At 46.6% G+C, this 24,890-nt stretch overlaps 1 protein-coding gene across 2 annotated transcripts in view; it reads left to right on the top strand.

The window, feature by feature from the left end:
• The window catches only part of SIK3 (SIK family kinase 3), a 255,887-nt gene that overhangs the window by 182,983 nt on the left and 48,014 nt on the right, over nucleotides 1-24,890 (top strand). The window lies entirely within an intron of this gene.

The raw sequence follows: 24,890 nt of genomic DNA, 5'->3' as shown, positions 1-24,890 counted from the left end.
CAAGAAGGCAGTGTGGTGTTGGCAGAACCACAGACAAGTAGATCAATGGAACAGACAAGAGAGCCCAGAAATAGGTCCACACAAGTACAGTCAGCCGGTCCTTGACAGGGCAGCGAAGCAATTCAGCCGCGTCCAGACTGTCTTTTAACAACGAGGACTGGAACAGAATCTGGACAGCCCTGGTGCCCTCCACAAAATCAACTCAGAAGTGTTTATAAACTAGAAGTAAAATGTCATGCTAAAACTTGCAGAAGAGGAAGAAATCTAGGTGGTGATCCATGAAAGGGAAAAAAAAAAGATTTTTGATTAGATGGACTTCTTTAAAATGAGAAACTTCACTACAAAGAAAATGAAAAGACAAGTCACACGCTGGAGAGCGCGTGTGGAAAATACCTATCTCAGGAAGGACTTGTGTCTCAATGTGCAAAGGGCCCTTAAAACTCTGCAGTTAGACGCTAACAGCCCAGTAAAAGAACACCAAAATTATTTTTAATAAAATATTTTGCAAAGCATTTTCACATGTTTCTTCATATTTGGCAAGTAAATATAACTTATTTAGGAAACATAAAATCTTTGCACCTTTTAACACATTTAATTTTTCCACCACGATGAACTTCTTCTAAAGATTGACCACGGGCATATCCTTCCCACGGAGAGTCCACTGTTGGGGAACAAATAAGGTTTCTGGGGTCTCATCTCTCAGGAGGGGACGCGACAGCAGCAGCAAGAGGCAAGAGCGGGGCCAGCACCCGAGAGGGAGCCGGTGAAGCACGGGGAAGAGCAGCCTGGCGCTCTCGGCACCCCTGCCTGCGTGACCGACGCGGGTCCGACCGCTGTCGGTGAGAGTTGATACTGTACCAGGGAGGCTTCAAGGCATGCCGCAGCGGAGCTCACAGACTGAAGAAACTGCGTCATTTTGGAACGTCCCCTAGGCAGCAAATGCCACGGGCACTGGAACTACATCCTGCTTTTCTTGCCTCACTCCCAGCGCGTACCTGTGCTGTATGTGTCCAGTACCTACTTTGATCGGGATTGAGGCAGCAGTGATGACATACAAACCTTACAGGAGACGTGCCTTTTGAGATGAGTCATAGACGTGGGTCGGTGGGTAGGCATGGGGAAGTCTGAAGGGTCCAGCAGTCCGCAGGCTGGAGGCCCTGCGAGGCGCACACGCGGAGCCAGGCGCTGGGGATGCCGAAGCAGATGAAGCAGTTCCTGGGGCCGAGCCTTCCGATCGGGGTTGAGGGGTTTGAGAAAGAGAAACTTGGATCATATGAAAGAATGACTTGTGGAAGCCATACTGTCTTTAACCAGGACGGACAAGAAAGCCCATCTCAGGCAGAGATGTTTTGAGTTGGCTTTTCAAGAAAAGGCCAAAGGAGGAGCTGTGCCTTTCACAGAGAGCCTGGATCCTGGCGGGAGGTCGTGGTTTGCGTCGGAGACAGGCGGATTTGCCGTACATCTTTGAGGGCGCCAAGGAAGGCGCACATGGATGGGACTGAAGGGGCGAATGGGAAGGCCCGGTCCCTCAGCTCCTTGCGGACATGGTGAAGATCCGCACATTTTCTGCTTCGGTTATTTCAGTAGGAAACCGGGTGGGGGAAAAATGAGCCCCAGTAGGGAAGCGTGCGGCCCGTTTACATAATAGTGTGTAAGGCAGCCTTCCTGAGGGCAGGTGCAAGGTAGGAAGCCGTGTCTCAGAAGGCCGGGGTGTAGGCATTTGTACTCGATTATGATGTTATTTGAATACCAGGCTTCATCCAATTTAGAGTGAATAAGGAGAAAATAGGAAAATCGTGAAGGTAAGAGAATGGAATAAGAAAGTCAGTTCAAAGACTGTGACATGGTAAAAGTCTACATGAGGGTGGTGGTAGTAGACCTGAAAAAGGACAACACACACACACACACACACACACACACGATGGCATTTTAGGGCTGAATAACCCTTCAAGGCTTGGGGCCAGGAGGAAGGAACAGTGGAAGCTATTTGGAAATCAAGAAATCAAACTTTCTGCTGGCTGGGTTATATTAAACTATTAGAGGAAAGCAGAACTGTCTAGTTTATGTTTCCTTGTAGTGATTGATACGGTCGATTTGAAAGTAATTTTAATCCTTGCCTCCTGAGGTTCTGTAGCACAGGCTCTGGTTAAGTAACAGCGCCCCGGAAGGGAGCCCAAGTGGGACTGGCAAACTCCCTGCAGAAAAACTCTTTCAAATACTTGGACATGATGAGAATGTTTGGATAATTGTGGAAACTTTTCTTTTTTAACCTAAGGAAGTTGGAAACTTTTCTCTTTAAATGTCAACTCCCCAAAGGCCTCCCTGAGACAGTTTCCCTCCCGTGGTGTTTTTGTTGGCAGTGAAGACAGTCGACAACGAAGACCTGAAGTACAGCTCCAGAGCGTGCCCTGTGTGGGCAAGGCTTTTTAGAATGCAGGGGCTTAAGGTGTGTGGAGGGGGTGGGGGTGGGGGTGGTTTTTACCCTGGTCAGTGAGATCCACACACGGTGCTATATTTTAAAATGAGAAATTAAAACATTTCCTAAATCCCTTGACCGTTCACTCGCAGTATAAAATACACCAGATTCCATTGTATGGTGTGGAGGAGAGGGCTGGAGTCGGAAATCTTGGGTCTCTGAAAACCATTCCACAGTGTGGTGATTGAGACTGTCCCTCCTGGTCACAGAACACAGTCGTGTAATGCTCATCCTAACAATCCCAGATTGTCTTGGCTATGAACACGGTCCACAGGTCATTGGATGGAGGCCCAGAGAAGCCGTGGGACTTCCCGATGTCCAGTCATCATGAGGTTGCTAGATGCCATTGCGTCAGCTCTGCCTCACAGTGTCCCTGTGCACAACAGAAGGGGACACTGCCCAGGTCTGTGCCATCCTCACGGTGTTCTGTAGTGCCTCCACACGTGTTTGTACCGAGACTTGATGGCTGGTGCTCAAGAAGGTTCCCCATCACACCAGTTAATGTGTGTTGGAAACACACACACGCATCTTCTGAATCCTCTTCTTAAGATTGGAGCTCTACAAAGGAACTTTTTTGTACCTGATTTCAAAAGGCAGTTATATGTGGACTCTCATTGGGCTTGAAAAGCAGTTGCATTGTCCAAACTGAATAGAATTGATGCATTTGAATCATGGGTTGTGTTAGTCAAGGTGAACTAGAGGAACAAATTTTATAGTCCATAAATCCCTCTTTAGACTCATGCAGCCATGCAATGATGCCAAATGCAGGAAGCTCACAGGCCAGTGGGTGGGAAGTCTTGTGGATCCAGTGGCGGTAGAAGCATGTCAGCACTGGCGTGGGTGTCCACATGGCTCCTCCAGCTCCCAGCTCTGGCTGCATCAGCATAGCTCCATCCGGCTCGTTGTCAGTCATGTGGGGGTGGGGTGGAGTGAGCATGTGTCCCGCTTCCAGTGAGCAATTTTATCTCCATGGCGCCTCCAGGTGAGGTCATCAAGCTGCGACCTGATTGACAGGTTAGACTCCACCCCTTCACTCTCAGATTGACAGCAGATCATGTAACTACCACAGTGGTGAAGAATATGAAATATACCATCGACTTCCAAAAGAATGGGCAGATCTGCCTTGGAAGGAGTCTATCCTTATAAACGAGGATGGTGAGACTTCGTTTCACATGCGTTGGGCATGCGCCCAGAAGGATCCAGTGCTTGGAGCAGAACACCGTGCTTGGTGAAGTAGAGTGTCCACAGCAAGAGGATGACCCTCAGTCAGGCGAACGGACACAATGACTTCAACAATGGACCGAAACATAGCGATGCTTGTGGGGAAGGAGCAGCGCCCGGCAGGCTGCTGTGCGCTGGAATGCACCTGGAGGCACCTAACAGTAGCAGCCAGGATCAAGAACATGGTTCTGCATAGCTACACGGCCAGCACAGAAGCAGTGCCGCTCAGCCTTTCCCACAGAGGGTGAACTCTAGAGTGTTCGTGAATGGGAGATTGATTACGAAGTCTGAATTGGCCCTTTAACCACATGGTCTTTAAAATGCATGTGTATTCTGTGTTCAGATGTTCCATCCCATGCCTGCTGTAATGCTAAAATGACTAATTGCCAGAAGTGAAGCTGCAGCAAGATGTATTCTGGTTTTAGATGGCTCTTGGCACGCTGCAGCATTTATCCTGGAGGGGCCGTGTCAGTTTGAGAAGCATGCGCTAATTGTAAAAATAAGTTAATTGCAGGTATCTTATCTGGGGGATAATTGGAAAAAGAGGGAGTTGGAGGCTGGGCATCGAAAAGGAGAGGGAAGCAGCAGGCAGGCAGGGAGGGTGGAGGCTTTAGTACACCGTGTAACTGGGAACCAGTGCCATTGCTCCCACACCTGTGCCTACCGCCCCCAGTAGCACTGTCTCCATCGGGTTTCATCTCCAGGCCTTTCTGCTAGAGCAGCGGTTCTCAACCTGGGGGTCGCGACCCCTTTGGGGGGATGACCGACCCTTTCACAGGGGTCACGCAATTCATCACAGTAGCAAAATGACAGGGATGAAGTAGCAACGAAACTAATGTTATGGCTGGGGGGTCACTACACCATGAGGAAGTGCATGAAAGAAAGGGTCATGGAATGATGGACTCAAACCAGCCGAGCCGCCCTCTCAGGGACTCGGATGTGCAGTAGAAGCAGTCAGTGAGAGGAGATGCCCAAAAGAGTGTAACCACATATACAGTGTTAAGTTAGCAAATATGATGTTACCTGTGTTTTTACACCATTTTTAAGAGGGAGGGAAATAAAACTGAGACTGATTTCTTAAGCAGTTTTCCTCTTAGGTGACAGGATATTACTAAAAGTCCCCGTGGTTCAGAATCTGGTTCTCGTTTCTTTTAAGTCCTGAAACAGCACACTTTCATCAGTTCTCTTGCCTTCATAAGAAGGAGTATAATCTTCATACCTGCTCCCTTGCATCAGACTAAGAGAAAGACTCAGCTTGATACCGGCGAACACAGAATTCTAAGCAAAAAGAATTGTGTTCAACTAGCCTTTTCAAAAGCCCTTATATCTGAGTTCTTTCTCCCCTCCCACTCTTAATTTAGCACCCCAAATAGTTTACCATGTACAGGGTCGTCTCCCAGCCAATAATTCCTGAATCCTCAGGGATTCTCAGTGTTGTGAAAATTGAGAGTGAGTGACATGTTTCAGAAATCAGTAAATATGGACAATCCCTGAGCTACCACCTTTTACTTGCATCCCACCTGTAGTTACAAGGCGTGGTAGTTACATAATCTGGTGTCAATTGGGACTTGAGAAGAGTAAGAGTAAAGGGGTGGAGTCTAGTCAGTCAATCGGATCATATCCAATGAAGCCTCTGTGTGGACATGGTCTTCTCCTGAGAATTCTGGGAACTCCTGGATTTCCCCCTTGAAGGCAGGACAGAGTCTCTTGGCATACTTCCTGCGAGACGTCCCTGAAGAGCAGCCACATGGACCTACCCTGATGCAGCCTTGGGAACTGGAGGAGCCACATGGAAACCCCAGCCAGTGCTGAGATGCTTCTACCTCCACTGACTTTGAACTCACTGGCCTGTGATGGTCCTGCAGTCGGCATCATTGCATGTGTTTCATGAGTCTGAAGAGGACTTTATAGATTGGTATCGGGCAAATGGGCTAATATCGGATTTATGGACTTGGACTGGACTGGGTTGGGTTGTTTTCTCAATATTCAATTGCTCTTGGATATAAGCCTTTTTCCTAAACATAAATAAGTTTCTATGGATTTGTTTCTCTAGTCTATCCACACTAACACAGAAGCCAATTACATTAGAAATTCAAGATAAATACAAGGGTTTGAAAAAACCCAGTGTTGCTTTGAAGCATATGTAAAAAAATTATTGTAATTAGTGTATGTATTATTATGTTAGAGGTGTTCTAGTATCTCTGGAAGTATTTCATTTATATATGTATATATTTAAAATATTTTATTGGGGGCTCATGCAAGTCTTCTCACAATCTATTCATCCATCCATTGTGTGTCAAGCACATTTGGACATTTGTTGCCCTCATAACTCTCAAAACATTTGCTTTCTGCTCGAGCCCTTGGTATCGGCTCCTCTTTAGTATTTTCATGCACAGAAAGTCACAGTATGTACTAAGGTGAACGTTTGACTAAGTAACGGTAAATACAAACCGTACTTAACTGTGCCCATTTACATGCAAACCTGACTGGAGGACCGGCTTAGAAACAGAGCGCTGTCACCTGAGGACTGCTTACAGAGGGGTGATGTAGGCGATCCCCTCTTCTGCAAACGGACCGTTTGAGTCACCGAATATCCACTGCGGGAAGAAACCTGGTGTCAGGGAGCTAAGGAGCATGCGTGTGACTCTGTCTTTCAGTGTGTCTCTCAACTGAAGTAGTTACTTACCATACAAATGCCAATCATTATACATTTGAACTTTTTATACTGTAAATTACGTTAAGTAAATCTGAATCTCTTATAAAATGAGGAAAACGGAATGTGTTCTAAATAATATCCATAATGAATTTTTAAATAGATTTTAAAATTGCGGCAAGAATATACACGACAAAACATCTGCCAGTTCCCTGGTTTCTGCCCATGTGGCTCAGTGGCATCTGTCCCTTCTTCAGGCGGTCAGCTTCCAGCTGTCCTTTTATCAGGCATTCGACCACGGCGTAGCGATCAGGGTCTTAAAAGCTGGTAAAGGGACATCAAAGATGCAACTCTTGGCCTCTCCTAGTCCAAAGCAAAGGATTGTGACGAAAATCAAAAGCTCAAGGACCGAAGGACCAGTGGCTCATGGGAGCCAGACTCCACTCGCTCGAGACCGGAAGCACTAGACGGTGCCTGACTGCCACCAACCGTGCAGAGCAAAATTCAAAATCACTAAACAACAGGGCTTACGGGTCCGATAGAGGCTGGTGAAACCCACGTTGATAGATAGCCCTTCCCACTGCCACTGAGTGGCTTCTAATTCATAGTGACCCTGAATCGAGTTTCCACGACTTTGCAAATCTTTATGGGAGCAGACAGCCTCCTCTTTCTCCTGAGGCGCCTTGGTGAGTTTAGCCCACCCCCTTCTGGTTCACAGTCGAATGTTTAACCACCAGGACCGCTGCTCCACTAGCGCTTAGGCAGCCTTCACACCCAGACCGGAGCCCATCCCCAGAGCTCGCTTTCCAGCACCTCGAGGACTGTGCTTCTCGACAGTCAGCCAAAGCATCAAAGACCAACAGGGTAGCACTTGGCCCAAACGAAACTTCAGAAGGCAGCGAGGAGCCGGAATGAAGGCTCAGTGGAAACTGGGAAGCCGGGAGGAAATGGGAGGAGTGGTGTTAGAGTGGGGGATCCCAGCTGATGTCCCAGAGCAGACTGTGGATACACCCCTGAGTGGGAAACTAATGTGCTCTGTGAACTTTTACCCAAACCACCCAAAATGCTCAAACGCCTCGTCTACCACTGTTAGCATCAGCACCCTTCCCAGCAGCTGCCGCTTCCTCTTTGCCCCTCCCACGCACGGGACCACTGATCATCTTTTGGTTTCTCTGTATTTACTTACTCCACACAAGTGAGACCATGAAGTATTTGTCCTTTGACTGACCGCCTGACTTCGTGTAGCATCATATTCAGAGATTCGTCCAGGTGGCGTCACGTGTCAGGCCTTCCGTCACGGCCGAGCCAGACCCCAGCGTGTACGTGCACATTTGTTTGCCCAGGCTCTTGTGGGGGGGCATTTGGGTTGTTTCCACTTTTCGGCTATTTATTGCAAAAGCGCTGCAAGGAACATTGGTGTCTAGGTTTCTTTCTGTGTTCCTGCTTTCATTTTGGAATAAATCAGGTTTTTTTTAGTGTGCCAAAGGGAGAGAAGATATTTTGCTTGACGTCATATTTTTGTCATACACTGTAAGAAAATGACAACACGACGCTGGAAACGTCTTCAGGAGTTTTAAGATCATACACGAGAGGGATTTGTGATTCAAAAAATTGGGGTAAATACTAAGTAACTATACAAATAAGTTCTGGCTGTCTTTACTCCCGGCCCAAGGGTAACCGTGGTTTTCTTGACCAGATTAAGAGTCCCTGAACTCTCGTGTACTAGTCTTGTCCAGGAGAGGTCTCCTGCTCTGCTTTAGACCGGAGCCTCCCGAACTTCGCTTAAAACTTAAATGATGGCTGTAAGTTCTAAGATGTCATTGTTCCATGTGTCCCCGTGGAATAAACTGCTTTGTGAGGTCAGGGACTTTGTCCTGTGCCTTTTATCCCGGGAAAGTGTTAGTGGCCCCTCCAATATTTGGAGACCCTCTTACTCTCACTGTCTTCCTATGTACAAATCACATTTTAGTTTGGTTACTTTTTAGATAGCTGATCTCATTTGAATTGTGTTTTTCATCTTTAAATGAAGAGGTTATTTTCTTGCTTGTTTTTTGTTGTGGCTGTTTCTACCTGTTCCAGACTGAATTCCAGGCCTCCTGGAAAAACAGCAGAAATCCGACCCCCCCCCAACCCCCCCCCCGTATCTGTAACTATCACCAGATTTGAAAATAAGTGCTTTGTTTCTTGATAAGGAGGCCATATCAGCATAGAGTGCATCCCAAATCTGATAACTGTTTCATGAGCTCTTATATCTTATAAAAAGAGCTGAAGAGACACAGAAACATCCACAACGCACTCACGGTGGGGGGGGCGGGGGGGCACACAGCTGCAACAAAATGCCATGATAATACATCTCCATGTGCCTTTCCCAAAAGGTGCCTGTAGTTTTTCAATCTCACACACATTACCCACGCTTCCCTCCAAATCTGGCCTTCCCGAGTTTCTTCAGCTCTGTCAGCCGACCCTTGGCCTCCTGGATGACCTGGTTGACGTTTGTTTTCCTCTCATGATGGAATTTCCTCTCCCGGATGTACGGGCAGGCTGTGAGTCGGTAGCTTTTGGCATTACTTCTCCATTCGCTCCGAGGCAGGAAGTTGAGCCAGGGGTTGGAGTGATTGCTAAACACGGAGAACTTCCCATGAGCAGTTTTCTAGCGTGAACTCACGCACTCCTGGGAACTCTGAAGTCTGCCTTCCACCACTGCCACCATCCTGAGACCCACACACTGGACTCTTGTTCTGTTCAATTCCAAAGAAAACGTTTGGTTCCCATGATTTCTGGAGCAGTAATATCATGTATAGGAAAGGCAGAGCTAGTTTCCTATGTGTCGTGCTGCATGGCGGCAGTCCGGCTCGCAGTCTCCTGTTTGCACTCCGCTGTGAGGCTCTGGTCCTTTGGTTCATTCCTAGCACGACCCCTGACAGTTTGCTTCCGCCTCGCTCCCTTTCCAGGCCACTGAGAAACTGAAGGACCAGCGTTATTTTTGTTCCTGGTCATGGTCTCCAAGTCTCCATTTTAAAAAGTGCAGACTTGGGTGGTAGGTCCTCAGGAGCGTCCATGTTTTAAACTAGGGAGGGTGTTGTCATGGTGCTTTCTAGTCCAGTTGTTTATTTAGAAGTAATATTTCCCCCTTCACGTTTTCCTCGGCCCCGCCCTCTTCGCTTGCACAGCCAGGAAGAGACGCCCGGGCTTCTTTTCAGGAGCTCGGCGCATCTGGACAGTTGCCTTAGCGGACACTGCAGACGCGGGCGCCATCCGAAGCCCGGGCCCAATCCGTCTGCATCTGCTCTGGATTGATCCCGCGTGCGTGGTCCGCCAGACAGGCCGTCCAGGACATGACTGTGAGGCGGCGGACTGATGGGGAAAGTTCCTGTCGCAGTTTTGCAGTTGTCCTGATCTTCCGATTGCTGCCACACGCCCTGCCCTCTTTGTCTTCATCTGGAGACACATTTGCTGTTGGCGATGTGTTTACTTCTAGGGATCTAGTTTCACCACCCAGGGCAGCCTGAGGCTCCCTTTCTGCCTACAACAAAGAATTTCACGTTCCCAAATTGATAGTAGAGCCTGGTATTTAAACCATCCCTGGGAGACAGACATATGGTCCAGATTAGAGCCTGCTGCTGCTGCATGAACAGAAAGGGGGGAGTTGCATCTTAGCTGCACTTCAATGCTAACCAACAGGGTGTTGCCGACTGGAGGAGAGCCTTCACAATGGCCCTAAGACCCTCTTAGGAGGGAGAAAGAAGTGACCCGGAGACCACATCAAGCGAGAACTCCACCCAAGTGGTCTCTCGCTTTGTGGCTCTGAGCATCCTTCCTAACCCGTTTCCTCTGTGTTTCGCTCTGCTCCTCCGTAACCCTTCCGAGCACTCGTCTTTCCGCTTCTGGATCTGCCGGTCATCCGTCTCGCATATGTGTCAGAGCGTCATCAGTAAGGGACCTGAAGTATCTTTAGGGGTAGCTTTGTGCCTTTGAATTTTTTTTTCAACAGTAACTGCTCAGTGGTTCCGTTTTTTCTCTCCAAGTTGATGTTTCACTGTCTTTCCGTATAAAATAAAAATGTTCGCTGTAGAGTAGTAAAAGCACACTAGGAAACATGGGACACTGGCAGCACAGAGGTTAAGCACTCAGCGGCTTGTCAGAAGGCTCAGACCCCACCCCAAGCTCTGTGGCAGCCTCTTCTACCGAGGCCACCGCCGATGGAACCCTGTGCGGGGCTTCTCTGTCGTGTAGGGCCACTCAGGAGTCGGAATCGACTCAGCAGCAGAGAACATTTAAACAACAGCAACAAAGAAGCTTGTCGAAGGTTCTCCCCCAGTGTGTGCTTTCCGTAATTTGAATCAGTGTAGGTTTATCCATTTCAGTATGATATCCTGATAACATACATTAAAGATATACATTCTGTATGTTTGTAAGATAGGCGTTTTATATTTTGTGCATATGTGTGTGTTTTATGTATATTTGTATTTAAATATATCTTTTATAAACATAAACGTGTGTATTTTCCCTTGTGTATTAAACATTTCGCCCATGTACTCACCCTTTTAAATGTGTGTGGCGAGTAAATATCGCGCGGAATACCTAATCTGCCACCTCTGTTGTCAGAAGGGCACAGTAACTCATTTTTGCTATTTTTTTAAAGGTTGAAAAATAGTTTTTATTGTGAAATATTCCCAGCAGCCGCTTTTTAACGCTGGCAATCTGCACTAGATTCTGCTGCTTGTGAGATGGGCGTTTGTGTTCAACCCAGCTGTCTGAGCCCTAGGCATGGAAGCGCACCAGCACGCCCCTCCCCCACCCCCAGTTCAGAACTGCAGTATTTTAACTTAATCCCTTGAATTAAAACAAAAAACCCAAACCCACGGCCATCACGTCAATTTCAGCTCATTTTTATTTCCCAAGGGGCGACTGCTGGGGTGAGTCACCGACCTTGCGGTTTGTAGGCTGATACTAACTTGAAGCCCGCCGTCAGGGCTCCTCTGAATACGCACTAGGAATTTTATCTCACCTTGTCTCTAAGCTTCTGTCTTATTGACTTCTTTCCACTTACATTGGAATCATGGTCCTTCTGTGCCTTTCTGTTAAATTCCCCCAGTGGGTGGACTTCAACTTGAACTTACCCCAGCCCAGGACCTTGACAGTTAGAACCTCCCGGTTCTCCCTGACCAGTGCAGGGGCAGAACCGGCATGCCCCCGTGTGCTTTAGGGGAACACGGTTATGGGGTCTGTTCCCTGGCTTAGTGCATATGGAATTTGGTTGCTGAAAAGGTTATAATCAGAGAGGAAACAAAGTTAGGGGAAATGAAAAGTATTTTAGGAGCCCTGGGAGGACTGTGGGCTAGGTGTTGGGCTGCAAGCACAAGGTTAGTGGTTCAGACCAGCCACTCTGCTGGAGAAGGAGGAGGAGGCTCTTTAGTCCTATAAAATGTACAGGCTCGGAAACCCCGTGCAGCCACGTGATGGCCGTCAGTTTGGTTTTGGGCTTTTATCTGATAGTTGTGCCGAAATTGTAATCAGCTTTGAAGTTATCCAACTTTGAGTCTGTGTGTTTAGCTCTCCAGGTTTTCTTGTTTGTTTTTGTTTTTCCCTTCTCTTTTCTTGGGCATCATATTTTCTGAGTTCGTCGCTTGTCCAGACTGTTTGCCGTCAGTTAGACGTACTGAAGGCTGAGAGAAGAACTCTCTATCTCTGTAGTATTGCTCTTTATTGACAGCTTTGCTTTGATGGGCATTATAGACAAAAATGAAATTGAAATGACCTATCATATATGCTGTATTTGTCTCTTATTAATGATTATGTTGAAAGTTATTTCACGAATGTAAAAATATTTTAATGATGTGAACAGCTTATCATTCAGACTACTCTCTGTTGCATGAGAGTGATTGTACATGTCAGTCAGATACTTATTTCTCTTTTAAAATCGTATTTAACTGACCCAGCGGCATTGGGTTCCTTCTGGCTCGTGGCATCCTTACACGACAGAGTGGAACTACTCCTTGTGGGTTTCTGAGGCTGTAGGTCGTTAGGGGATCACGTGGCCTTCTCTCGCTCCTCCGAGTGGCCGGTGGGCCTGATCCACTGACCTTTCCGTAAACAGCCCTAAGCTCATCCCGCTGGTTTCAAAAGGTTTGTGGGAAAATGCCATTTTCTTTTATTTCTAGTTTTCCACAAACTTTTTGAAGCCCCCTCAAATAGAAAGCCTTCATACATGCTTATGGTGGTTTTCAACACAAACTTCAGTGCGATTAATTTTAGGACCTAGTTCCCAATTTCTGCCCTCTTAGCAATCTCGCCTGTTGATGTTAGCTGTTACTGAGTCACTTGGTTCTGGGTGACCTTAAAATTCCCGAGCCACGCAGATGTGGCGGCCCTGCCTCCTCCTGGTCATGGCTGGTGTGTTTGAGTCCAGCGTCATGGCTACTGGGCCACCAAAACCCAGCTCACGGAGGGCTTCTCGTGCCCTTGTTGGCTCTCTTCTTCACCATACATGGTGCCATCTTCGTCCAGCCATTAATTCCTCCTGGTGACATGTCCAAAGTAGGTGAATGTAGTGGCAGTCTATTTTGATCCGTACAACTTTCATTGGCTAATTTTCCGAGGTGGCTTTCCTTCCTTGTGTCCCGTCCTGGAAGCTCTACCGAAAGCTGCCCCACAGGTGGCCCTATTGGCATTTGAAGCCCTGATGGCATAGCTTCCATCCATTGTCATAGCAGCATGCACAGCACCGCCATGCAACAAACTGCGTGCTGCTGCAATGCAGCCGTGCCAGTGGAGGTGTGGGGACAGGTAAAGTCAGGCCAAGAGTGGGGCAACAGTCAGGATGTGTTATGACCAAAGGTGGTCATTAATTCCTACTCAAATTCTGTGTGTCTCGAGTCTCACGAACTGTGAGCATGGGAGGAAGAAGGAAGGAAAGAAAAACTGTGCCCACGGGTCGGCGGTTCTCGTCCTGTCACTTCCAGCTGGGTGGCATCATCCGGATGCTCCTTTGCCATCGGATTTCTTATCGCACACCCCTAAGAACTCATAGTTTACAGCTTAGTTATTGTCTCCGAACATTGTTGGCAAGTTCATTTCAAGTGAGGTACCTTTGCTTCTGCACTCCCCCACCAGCACCCGGAATACCCTTTCCCCTCTCCACCTCTTCCTCTCCAGATCCTGGCCATCCCGAGCCTCTTCCACTTCCTCCTGGGCCTTTCCCACGGAACATCTCTTTTACATCCTTTGGTTCTTTCCTAGGCGCTAGCATGTTCCTGTACCCAATGGAGGGGGCTTACATTCTCATGAATGAAGAAAATGGAGCACCTTTTTTAAGGGAATATGACGTGAAGGATAATACGACAGCCACCGAGTGAACTCTGTCTCATAGGAACCCCAGAGGACAAGGTAGAACTGGCCCTGGGTTTAGGTTTCCAAAATGATTATTTTTTATAGGAGTAAAAAGCCTTGTCTTTCTCCCGTGGTGTGGCTGGTGGTTTCAAACTGCTGACCGTGTGGTTGGCAGTTGGTTGTTAACCAACTGTTATCACCCAGGCTCCTCTGTGGGTATTAAGCTCCGGGAATTAATGAAAGACGTTATGACCCAGAGCAGCGCCGTAGCCCAAAGGAGAAGACTCAGTTGAGTGGAAAGACCGCTCTTGGTTCTGGCAGCTCATCAAACTTCGGGTGTCCAAGCTTTCCACTCCTGCTTTGGGGCCACGTCTGATCCCAGCCAGCGAAGTTCTCCTGCCCTCTCTCCCCTCAGTTACTGACATTGGCTGTGAAGATTTCCCTTGCAAGTTGGGTCATCTTTTTTTCTCTTTTCTTTTCAGTTGTCTACATGTAGGTAACTGAACACTGGAGCATTTTAGTAAGTCTCTTCCGTGCCTGTCTGTTCCTCATCAGACCCCATCCCTCTCTACTTTTACCCCATATGCCTGTGTTTCTCTTTCTCACAAACCACACCGAACCGCCGCTATTGTTTTTCAGTCCCCTCCCATTTTCTTAGAGTGTAGCAAAAAGTCTGCCCAAAGACAAGCGACTAAAGCAACAAAGATGTTTCCCACACCCAGGTTATTCTTCCTCGGAAATATTGATTGGGAAGACCTGGACTTTGAAAATAAATGATAGGTTTAGCACATTTTCATAAATGGTGGTTACTGGCACACACATCATTTAAAGTCTCAGAAAACAAATTATGCTGTAACCGAATGTCACTGAACTAGCCATAATTTTAACTGAGGAGATGTGCACTAATATTGAAGATTAATGTCAAACACTGGGAAGGAGCCAGCCAGTCTCGAGGGCAATATGCTCGCATGAAGCTGTCAATGTCTTGTAAATGATGTGTGTGTTGAGCGGGGGAGGCACGTTAAATTTGTTAAATGGATCGGAATACTGTAGGCCATTCATTAGGGGAGCTAGCTTTAATGAAAGAAAATGTGGCATGCGGGCAGGGAGCAGCGGATTTGGCGTGAACGTGCAATGTCTTCGACGTAGGAGTAAAAACAATACATGGACTGGTGTACAGGGGAGAAGCTTACAGGGTCAGAGGGTATTTATGTGTTCTGTACAGGAAATCGGAGCCAATAGGTGGGCTTTCTGTTGTTGACTCTTACTGTTGGTCGTTGAGTCTAGGTGTTGATGCCAGCTGATTGCTATACACATGCTGTGAACCGGATACTCACCCACCCCCCCACCTGCCTCTTTAGCTGTCAGACCCTAATCACGCCCTTCCTTCTCACACATTTCTCAGACAAATGCCTAGTAGACAGTGTCTCTGAAGCTGGTTCCCTCGGATATTGTTTAATTTGGAAAGATTGCCAAATCTGATAATTTAAATAAACAAGCTCCTGCCACCAAGTTTATGCCTTCTACATTCCCAGTAGAATAAATGAACAGCTAAGTAACCAATCGTAGATAGAGTATATGTGGCTCAGAATGAACACTCTCCTACCTATTTTAAACTGCTTATTAGGGGGGGGAAAAATCTTTTTTTTTTTTTTTAGAGAAAAATCTTAAACCAAATGTTGGAAATTCATTGATTGACATGTTACACTCTCAATTCAAAATACAGACAAACGAAAACTTTATAATTCTCATTTCTGGTTGTCGCAGTCCAATCGCACAAATGTCATAGCCCATCGGTTATAACAAAATCATTTGTCCTTTGCCCCTGAAAAGAGGAAGGCCACTTTATAGAAAAGGACCCAGACATGGTCTTTAAAAGCTAATTTAAAAAAGAAAACTAAGATTGTGCGAGTTTAGATATATAGACCAATGAACATGTATCAATAAAGCACCCAGAAATAAATCCACCCACCTACAGACAACTGATTTTGACCAAGGATGGAAACACCTCATGGGGAAAGAGAGTCTCCCCCACAAGTGGTGCTGCAAAATTGGATGTACATTTGCAGAACAATGATACCGAACCCAGACCACACTCCGTAAAAACATGCCCAAGGTGGATTAAAGACCTAAATGTAAACTTTAGAACGATCATAGTCTTCAATGACAGAAGCAAAGGACAAGCTTAGGGACCCCAATATGTGGCTTAAACATCCTAGTAAACATAATGACACCCGCCAGAACACACACACACACACACACAGGCAAAATCAAGGCCTGATACCCCCTGAAACAAGACACATGTATCAATAGACTTCACCAAAAGAGTAAAAAGAGGACTCAGACTGAGGGGGAAATTGGCAGTGACATATCAGACAAGGGACTCATCCCTCCAATCTACAGAAATCCCTTCAACAAGAAAAAGATGAATAATCCAATTTAAAAGTGGGCAGAAGACATGAACAGGCAGTACTCTAAAGGCAGCCAACTCATGTGAAAAGGTGCTTGTGTCACTAGCCAATCAGAACAGCAATGAGAGAGCACCTCCTACTGGCATTGATTACAAAGCCCAGCAAAACCTAAAATAAATGCTGGTAGAGATTCCGAGAAGCTGGAAACCTCATTGCACTGCTGGTGGGGTTGCCAAACAGTACCACTGCCGTGAAAAGTGGCACAGTGCTTACTCAACAACTGGAAATAGAAATACCATGTGACCCAGCAATCCCTCCACTTGATATGAACCGTAAGGAATGTGGAGTGTAACAAGGTCGAATATATGCACACCCGTATTGTAGCAGGACTATGGGAAGTGGAAGAATGGGTGGACACTAGGCAGCCAGCCCCCTCACAGCATGGATGGGTCCCGAGGGCATTATGCTGAGTGAAGTTAGTCACAAAAGGACAAGTATTTCAGGGGACCCTGTCACCTCCTCCCCCCCAGACAAAATCACGAAAAGGGTTTTCAAAGTAAAAGGCAAGACTGATGATTACCAGGGGAGGGCGGGGAAGGAAGAGAAGGGGAGGTGATCAGAGGATAGACAGGTGTTAACTTGGATGAAGGGAAAGACAATGTCCCAAAAGAAGGAGATGGAGGGCAAAGACGGGAGGGGGAAGGGCAAGCTTTGGGAGGTTGGATGAGTTACTGAAGTTGTCGCACGCCACGATGCTGATCTGATAGGTGAACCCCACCTAAGCCACAGGGCCTTCTTCCTATAGCCTATCCAGAGTCATCTGCTCTTAGGAGTTCCATTTGTTCCAATTTTTGCCAATGTCTCCAGTCCTACTCTCTGACAAAAATTATGTTTTACAGGATTCTGTGTGTGCAGACTTAATTTGCCATAAAAACTCGTGTAGTTCAAAAATTGTACTTACTTGGTGTAACTTCAAATGTAGTTTTATTTATAATCAACATTTACTAAGTGCACCCTGAGGTGCAATATTGTGTTGGTTAATAGGAGCGAGTCTGAGATAAAGGAGGTTTCGTAGGAGCTAGGTGTTGTTAGGGAACTAGAAAAAGAAAGAGTAGGTACGTGTTTTCCAAGAGTTCGAAGAGTATATTAGATATTTACAAACAACTAAAATTTAAGATAAATACAGAGTCATGGGGAACTACTGAGAAGGTAGAGAACTCTTATTGGGGGCCCATGAAAACTTAACCAACCTGATTCCAACTCACAGTGACCCTATAGGACAGAGTGAACCTGACCCGGAGGGTGTCGGAGGTTTCCAGTCTCTGTGGGGGCAGAAAGCCTCGCCTTTCTCTAGCAGAGCGGCTGGTGGACTTCAACTGTGCACCTGTGGTTAGCAGCCCAACCCATAATCCACTAACTTAACCAGAGCTCCTTGAAGACTTTGGAGAAGAGGCCTTTATTTCCTTTGATGATTGAGAATATGCATTTCTCACCAAGTGCGATTGTTGACCCTGACCTCCAGTCATCTCGTGACCACACAGTTTCACACCTTAGAAGGCATCGGCGCTAGTACCTGGCCTGCAGCCACTGACAATATGAACCATGGCTCCAGAAGTCAGAAGGTGAGGAGAGGTTCATCCGCTAGTTTGATAGCATTTTAATTTTCTGACTCTTCCATGAGTCCCTACTTACGTTTATAAACACTGTTGGGAATTGGGAGAAATTATATTCCTCCCACTTACAAAGTGATGGGAGAGTTAATGGGTAATAAAATCAAAGAGAAGGCCCATGGGTGACTAGGGTGTAGAGGGGTAAACACGGAGAGGAGCAAGCCACTGGCAGGTGCTTTGAGGGGGAAATCACTTAAGGCTTTAGACAGGAAGTAGTTTTGATCTGGACCTTGAAGATGAGGAGCATTTCAAGGTGGAAAGGCAAGGGTGGGGCAGAGAGAGGAATTCTCATAAGAAAGGCACATGAACAGAGGAGATAAATAGTCTAGTAATCTTAGAATGACCAGGGGTGCTTTGGAAAGGCACAGTGGGATGTGGTTTTAAACAGGGATGGATTCCCAATAAGCAAAGTCAGCATGTGCTTAGGACAGTGGTTCTCAACCTTCCTAACCCTGTGACTCTTTCATACAGTTCCTCGTGTTGTGGTGACCCCCCCAGCCACAACATTATTTTCATTGCTACTTCATGACTGTAATTTTGCTACTGTTATGAATCGTCATGTAAATATCTGATTTGCGGAATGTATTTTCACTGTTCCAACTTGAACATAATTAAAGCATAGTGATTCATCACAAAAACAATATGTAATTATATATTGTGAAATATTTATTTCCAATGACGAATGAAATTGTGTCTTGAAGCATGGTGTATCATACAGGATACTTGCATGTGGGCACATCTGCATGTGGGCGGACCCCCTGGAGACGGATAGAGGAGCGGGTATCTCAGTTCCTAAGACCATTGGAAATAATGTGTTTTCTGATGGTCTTAGGTGACCCCGGTTAAAGGGTCATTTGACCTCCAAAGGGGTCACTACCCACAGGTTGAGAATCGCTGGCTTAGAGCATCAGCTCACCAGTTGTCCAAAGGAAAGACTCATCAATGTCAGGCAGCTAGGACACAGAAGTATAAGCAGTGCAGTGGAAGGGAATGCAATTGAGTGGGGGTGGGGGGCTGGGACACAGAAACTGACATTGCTGTGAACGCCGAGGCATGAGAATGTGCTGGCTGGAAAGAAAACGAGCACGGGGTCGTGAGGGCACCGAACAATGAGCATGCCATCGCCATGTCACATGCTGGGCATTCTCTCGATCTTAAAGGTGAGGCACAGTAGACTGTTGTCTGGAAGCTGTTGATTTCTACCCCTGCCAGTGCTCCGTCAATCAATCAATCTATCTATCTATCTATCTATCTATCTATATATATATATATATCTATATATCTATATTTTAAACCACTTCTACTTACCAGTGGACAGGAGCAGATAGCCGGATGATTTAGTGGGTTACTTGGTGGACTGCTAACAGCAAGGTCAGCAGTTCAGAACCACCAGCTACTCCATGTGAGAAAGATGAGACTTAAAGATGTAACTCCCATGAAGAGTTACAGTCTTGGAAACCCACAGGGCCAGCTCTACTCTGTCCTGTGAGGTCTCTGTGAGTCAGAATCCACTTGATGGCAGAGAAAGACTCTCCAGTGAGCAACTCCTAAAACATATTTAGGCAATGATTGAGTATTAAAATGTCTTTCTCATCCATTTCGGGAAGTGCATATTATCATGGATTCAATCCTGGAGGAATCCTACACTTAGATTTTAGTTGTGTTAGAAAATATTGCCCAAGGGGGGAACGGGGCTGGGGATAGGGAAAAATGAGGAGCTGATGCCAGGGGCTTACGTGGAGAGCAAATGTTTTGAGAATGATGAGGGTAATGAATGTACAAATGTGCTTGACACAATGGATGTATGTATGGATTGTGATGAGAGCTGTATGAGCCCTCAATAAAATGATTAAATATATATTTATTGTTCAAGACCTGACACAAAAAGGAGACACCAACAGGGAAGCTGAAAATGGCACAAACAACATGCAAACACTAGAGTATGTGTTTATGTTGGTGATGTGGAGTGAGAGGTTGTTGTATTTTCAGAGACAAGGCAAGTGCTCCGTGATTCTGAAGTCCATCTAAAGACATGCACAGGTCTCTAGCCGTCTTTAACTGGGTATTTGCACAATTGAAGAGAAGATTCCGAAAGCAACAACCCCGATTACTATACAGTTCGCCGTGGCAGAAGCACCAGGGAGCAATAAGTGACAGCGTGCTCCAGATGTACTGCGTGCCAGAGCCCAGCCTCACCTAACGACGTGCTTCACCACCGTTGGTACATCAGCCTGCTGCACAGAAAGCAGGGCAAAAAGTGCATGACGGTCTTTTAAATATATTTTCCTTCATAAACAGTATGAATCTGTCCAATGAGGTATCAAGAAATCAGTGCAGGCTGGTCCTGACGACCTGAAACGCAAACTCGTCTGGAGAGTGCAGCGATGTGCTCTGTACGAGAGAGCTACGCTTGCAGATTCAGGAAGACTTGTTTGGTTTAGGCATTTTAGAGTAGAAGATCAAATATATCGTGTCTGTTGAGATTACGTTATATACACTCCTAAGTTTCATTCTCACAAACTGCTCACTGAATGCTCAGTTTTATCCTTACAGAGATTTGAAAAACCTCAGCATACAACAATGATCCAGGAAAGACTCAATTCATTACCTTTTTAAAGTATGCCAGTAGATATTGTTCACAACTTAATTGTGATAAAATCATTGAAATTTTTTCCTTCAAGATATACACACACATGCGCACACCTATTAAACTTTTTATTATGATGTGGGTGAAAATTTACAGAGCAAATTAGTTGTTCATTCAATAATCCATAGACATTCTGATTTGAGCTACTGATTGCAATCCCCAAAGTGTAACAGTACTCTTCCCACTTGTCCTGTGTGTGCAGAGATGGTTTTCCACTTCGCCTCCTTTCCTCTCCCTTCTTGCTGTCGCAGTTTGTCCCAGGGCATCTGCTGCCCCTTTGACCTCCTGTGCTGATGACTCTAAGGAATGAGTACCGCCCAGTGGTTATTGCTCACCTCATTGGACTGTCCTTAGGGTGATAGCAGAGCCGTGGGAGGACGTTCACTTCCTCGCCTGAGGCTGCTGTACGGGCCCTAAGTCTTGAGGGAATTTATTTGTCAGTTTTTATCAGACCAGGAAGGCTGCTCTTCACCACCACCCCACACTTTTCTTTTAATCGTTTTATTAGGGGCTCATACAACTCTTATCACAATCCATACATACATCAATTGTGTAAAGCACATTGGTACATTCATTGCCCTCATCATTCTCAAAACATTTGCTCTCCACTTAAGCCCCTGGCATCAGCTCATTTTTCCCCTCCCTCCCTGCTCCCCCCTCCCTCATGAACCCTTGATAATTTATAAATTTTTATTTTGTCATATCTTGCCCTGTCTGACGTCTCCCTTTACCCACTTTTCTGTTGTCCATCCCCCAGGGAGGAGGTCACATGTAGATCCTTGTAATCGGTTCCCCCTTTTCAACCCACCCTCCCTCTATGCTCCCAGTATCCCCACTCACACCACTGGTCCTGAAGGGATCATCCACCCTGGATTCCCTGTGTTTCCGGTTCCTATATGTACCGGTGTCCATCCTCTGGTCTAGCCAGACTTGCAAGGTAGAATTGGGTTCATGATAGTGGGGAGAGAGTGGGGGAAGAGGAAGCATTTAGGAACTAGAGGAAAGTTGTATGTTTCATCGTTGCTGCATCGCACCCTGACTGGCTCATCTCCTCCCTGAAACCCCTCTGTAAAGGGATCTCCAGGGGCCAACAAATGAGCTTTGGGTCTCCACTCCGCACTCCCACCCCGTCATTTACAATGATAAGAGTTTTTGTTCTCATGATGCGTAATACCTGCTCCCTTTGACACCTTGTGATCGCACAGGCTGGTGTGCTTCTTCCATGTGGCCTTTGTTGCTTCTGAGCTAGATGGCCACTTGTTTACCTTCAAAACTTTAAGACCCCAGATGCTATATCTTTTGATAGCCGGGCACCATCAGCTTTCTTCACCACATTTTGCTTATTCGCCCGCTTTGTCTTCAGTGGTTCCTTACGCACACTTTTGTTTTACATTTTTCTACTACCCTGCCCAGGAAGTCCTATTATGTGAGACCTTTCAGAGCTACTGGTAGTGGGAGTTGGGCACCATCTAGATCTGATCTCAGACTCTTGGAGTCTGGGGTTCTTGTGGTCACTTAGTCCTTTGGACTAATTATTTCCGTGCGTCGTTGATTTTCTTCACTCTCCAGAGAGGAGACACCAATACTTGTACCTTAGTTATCTGCTCAAAAAATCTTTTAAGACCCCACTCCCTACTCATCAAAGTGGGATGTAGAACATGGTCTCTGTAGACTATGTTGTGCTAGTTGACCTTGGTGTCTTAGTTCTGAGACTATGGTCCCAAGTCCAGCAACTTATTCCCTCAAGGTGTTTGGTGCTAACAAGTTTTCATAACTTTGCCTCCTTTGTGCCTACTATGTTTGTGGATACACTTATAGCACATTATTAATGCATATATAGAAATGTTGTGTTAGTCTGGGTAGCTAGGGAGACAAATTCTTGGATACTCATATGTATAAGAGAGAACTATATACAAGAGCAATTGAATACTGAGAAAACATCCCAGCCCAGTTTCTATCAAGTCCATAAGTCTGATATTAGCCCATATGTCCGATACCAATCTATAAATTCCTCTTCAGACTCACGAAACTTTGCAATGATGCTGAATGCAGGAAGATCACAGGCCAGTGGTTGGAAAGCCTTGTGGATCCAGAAGCAGTAAAGGCATCTCAGTGCTGGTAGCGGGTGAGCTCCACATGGATCCTTTAGCTCCAGGGCTCAAGCATGTCTTGCAGGGAGTCTGTCCTGCCTCCAGCAAGCCATTTTTCTCCTTAGCACCTCCAAATAAGGTCATCAAGCTGTGACCTGATTGACAGGCTAACCTCCACCCATTCACTCTTAATAGTCTCAGATTGACAACAGCTTATGTAACTACCACAAATGTCAAACCTGTGTACAATCCATGCATCTATATAACGCATGTGTGCTGTTGACATACATGAGTAAGAAGAGGAAGGCTCCACAGAGTATCAGAGAAGCTGGATTATGTGACAAAGAATCTGGTAATTGAATTGGAGGAAGGCTTAGGAACAGCATTTGATATGCAGAGGACACAACCTTGCTGGTTGAGAGTGAGGAGGACTTGAACAGTTGCTCATAAAGATGAAGGACTACAGCCTTCGGTGTGGATTATAACTCAATGTAATGAAAACCAGAATTCTCACAACTGGACCAACAGGCAACGTCAAGATAAACAGAAAAAAGCTTGAAGCTGTCAGGGATGTCGTCTTGCTGGGATCCACAGTCAGTCCTCGTGAACGCAGCAGTCGAGAGATCATACGATGCCTTGCGTTAGGTAAATCGGCTGCACACGACCTCTTTAAAGAATTGACAAGCCAGGCTGTTACTTTGCTACTTTGGGAACTAGGTGCACCTGACCCACGCCGTGGTATTTCGGTCGCCTCAGATGCATGGGAAAGTTGGACGTTGACTAAGGGAAGCTGAAGAACACTCGATGCGTTGGAACTATGTATTGGGAAGACTCAGGAGAGTACCTAGGATTGCCTGTGGCAGCAGTCCAGCTGGAATGGTTCCTAGAGGCAAAGATAGCGGGACCTCACCTGCCGGACGTCCTTTGGACATGCTGTCAAGAGAGACCAGTTTCTGGAGAAGGACCGCATGCTTAGCAAAGCGCAGGGGCAGCGAAAAAGAGGAAGGCTCTCGATGCGATTGATGACTGGCACCGCAGCTGCAACAGTGGGCGCAGCCGGAACGACGATTGACCGGGCAGTGTGTGTTCTGTTGTACTCAGACAGGCTCATGATGAGTCAGAGCCCACTGACGGACGGCACCAGCAGCAGCAACAAGGGGCCCCTTGGGCTTTAATTCTGCCCTGGTTATGAAGGACCGTAGGTAGAACACCACGAGATCGAGGCTGCTCTGTGTGCAGAAGGGAGACTGCACGTGTTTGTGAGCAAGCAGGGAACGCGGTCGGATGTGTGCACCACTCGTGTGCTGTGAGCGGGTGCTTAGGGAGGAATGAAGCAGACTAGGTGGCCATCCACGGCAGCAGTCCCGGTCCGAATCCTACCTTGCAAGTCTGGCTAGACCAGAGGATGTACACTGGTACAGATGGGAACTGGAAACACAGGGAATCCAGGGCGGATGATCCCCTCAGGACCAGTGGTGTGAGTGGTGATGCCTGGAGGGAATAGGGAGGGTTGGTTGGAAAGGGGGAACCTATTACAAGGATCTACATGTGACCTCCTTCCTGGGGGACGGACAACAGAAAAGTGGGGGAAGGGAGACATCAGACAGCAAGATATGACAAAATAATAATTTATAAATTATCAAGGGTTCATGAGGGAGAGGGGCGTGGGGAGGGAGGGGAAAAAATGAGGAGCTGATGCCAGGGGCTTGGGTGGAGAGCAAATGTTTTGAAAATGACGAGGGCAACAAATGTACAAATGTGCTTTACACAATTGATGTATGTATGGATTGTGATAGGAGTTGTATGAGCCCCTAATAAAACGATTAAAATTTAAAAAGTATGACCCGGATGATGGGCAGAAGAGAAAGGAGGATGCGGGCTCAGGGTAGACAGGGTACCACTGTTATTGTCACCTGTGGGCAGCACGGGGTGGGGCCAGAATCTGAGATGGATTGTAGTTGCTGTCCTAACCGGGACGGTGAGACCACGTGTGAAGACGGGACCCCAGGAAGGTCACATGTTCCTTCCCAGGCAGTCATGTGGTGGGAATGTATGTCCGGAGGTTAAGAGGAGGGCCACGGCCGGAAATGTAAATTGGTGGGGGGGGGGCGTTGATAATCCTTAAACAAGTGATGTTGGAAGTTGTGGGACCAGAAGAATTAGCCGTGAGAAAATAGAGCAAGAAAAAGCAGGCAAAATTAGGAAATGGCTTAGTAGAAGACATCTTGTGTAGAAGGTAGACAGGAGAGAAGCAAGCAGCAAGAGAGGCAGAGTTGTCCACAGGAGATCGAAAACTAGGCCAAGAAGGGGAAAGCTTTAGAGCGTAGATAGCATCTCCAGGTGCCTAGATCCATGGGGGCCTGTGTGCCCAGATAAGAGGGACTTTCTGTGGA

This window comes from Tenrec ecaudatus, chromosome 4 (assembly GCF_050624435.1).
Source record: "Tenrec ecaudatus isolate mTenEca1 chromosome 4, mTenEca1.hap1, whole genome shotgun sequence".
NCBI classification, from domain to species: Eukaryota; Metazoa; Chordata; class Mammalia; order Afrosoricida; family Tenrecidae; genus Tenrec; species Tenrec ecaudatus.
The sequence above is the reverse complement of the archived record's forward strand: the minus strand, read 5'-3'. Positions and strand labels throughout refer to the sequence as shown.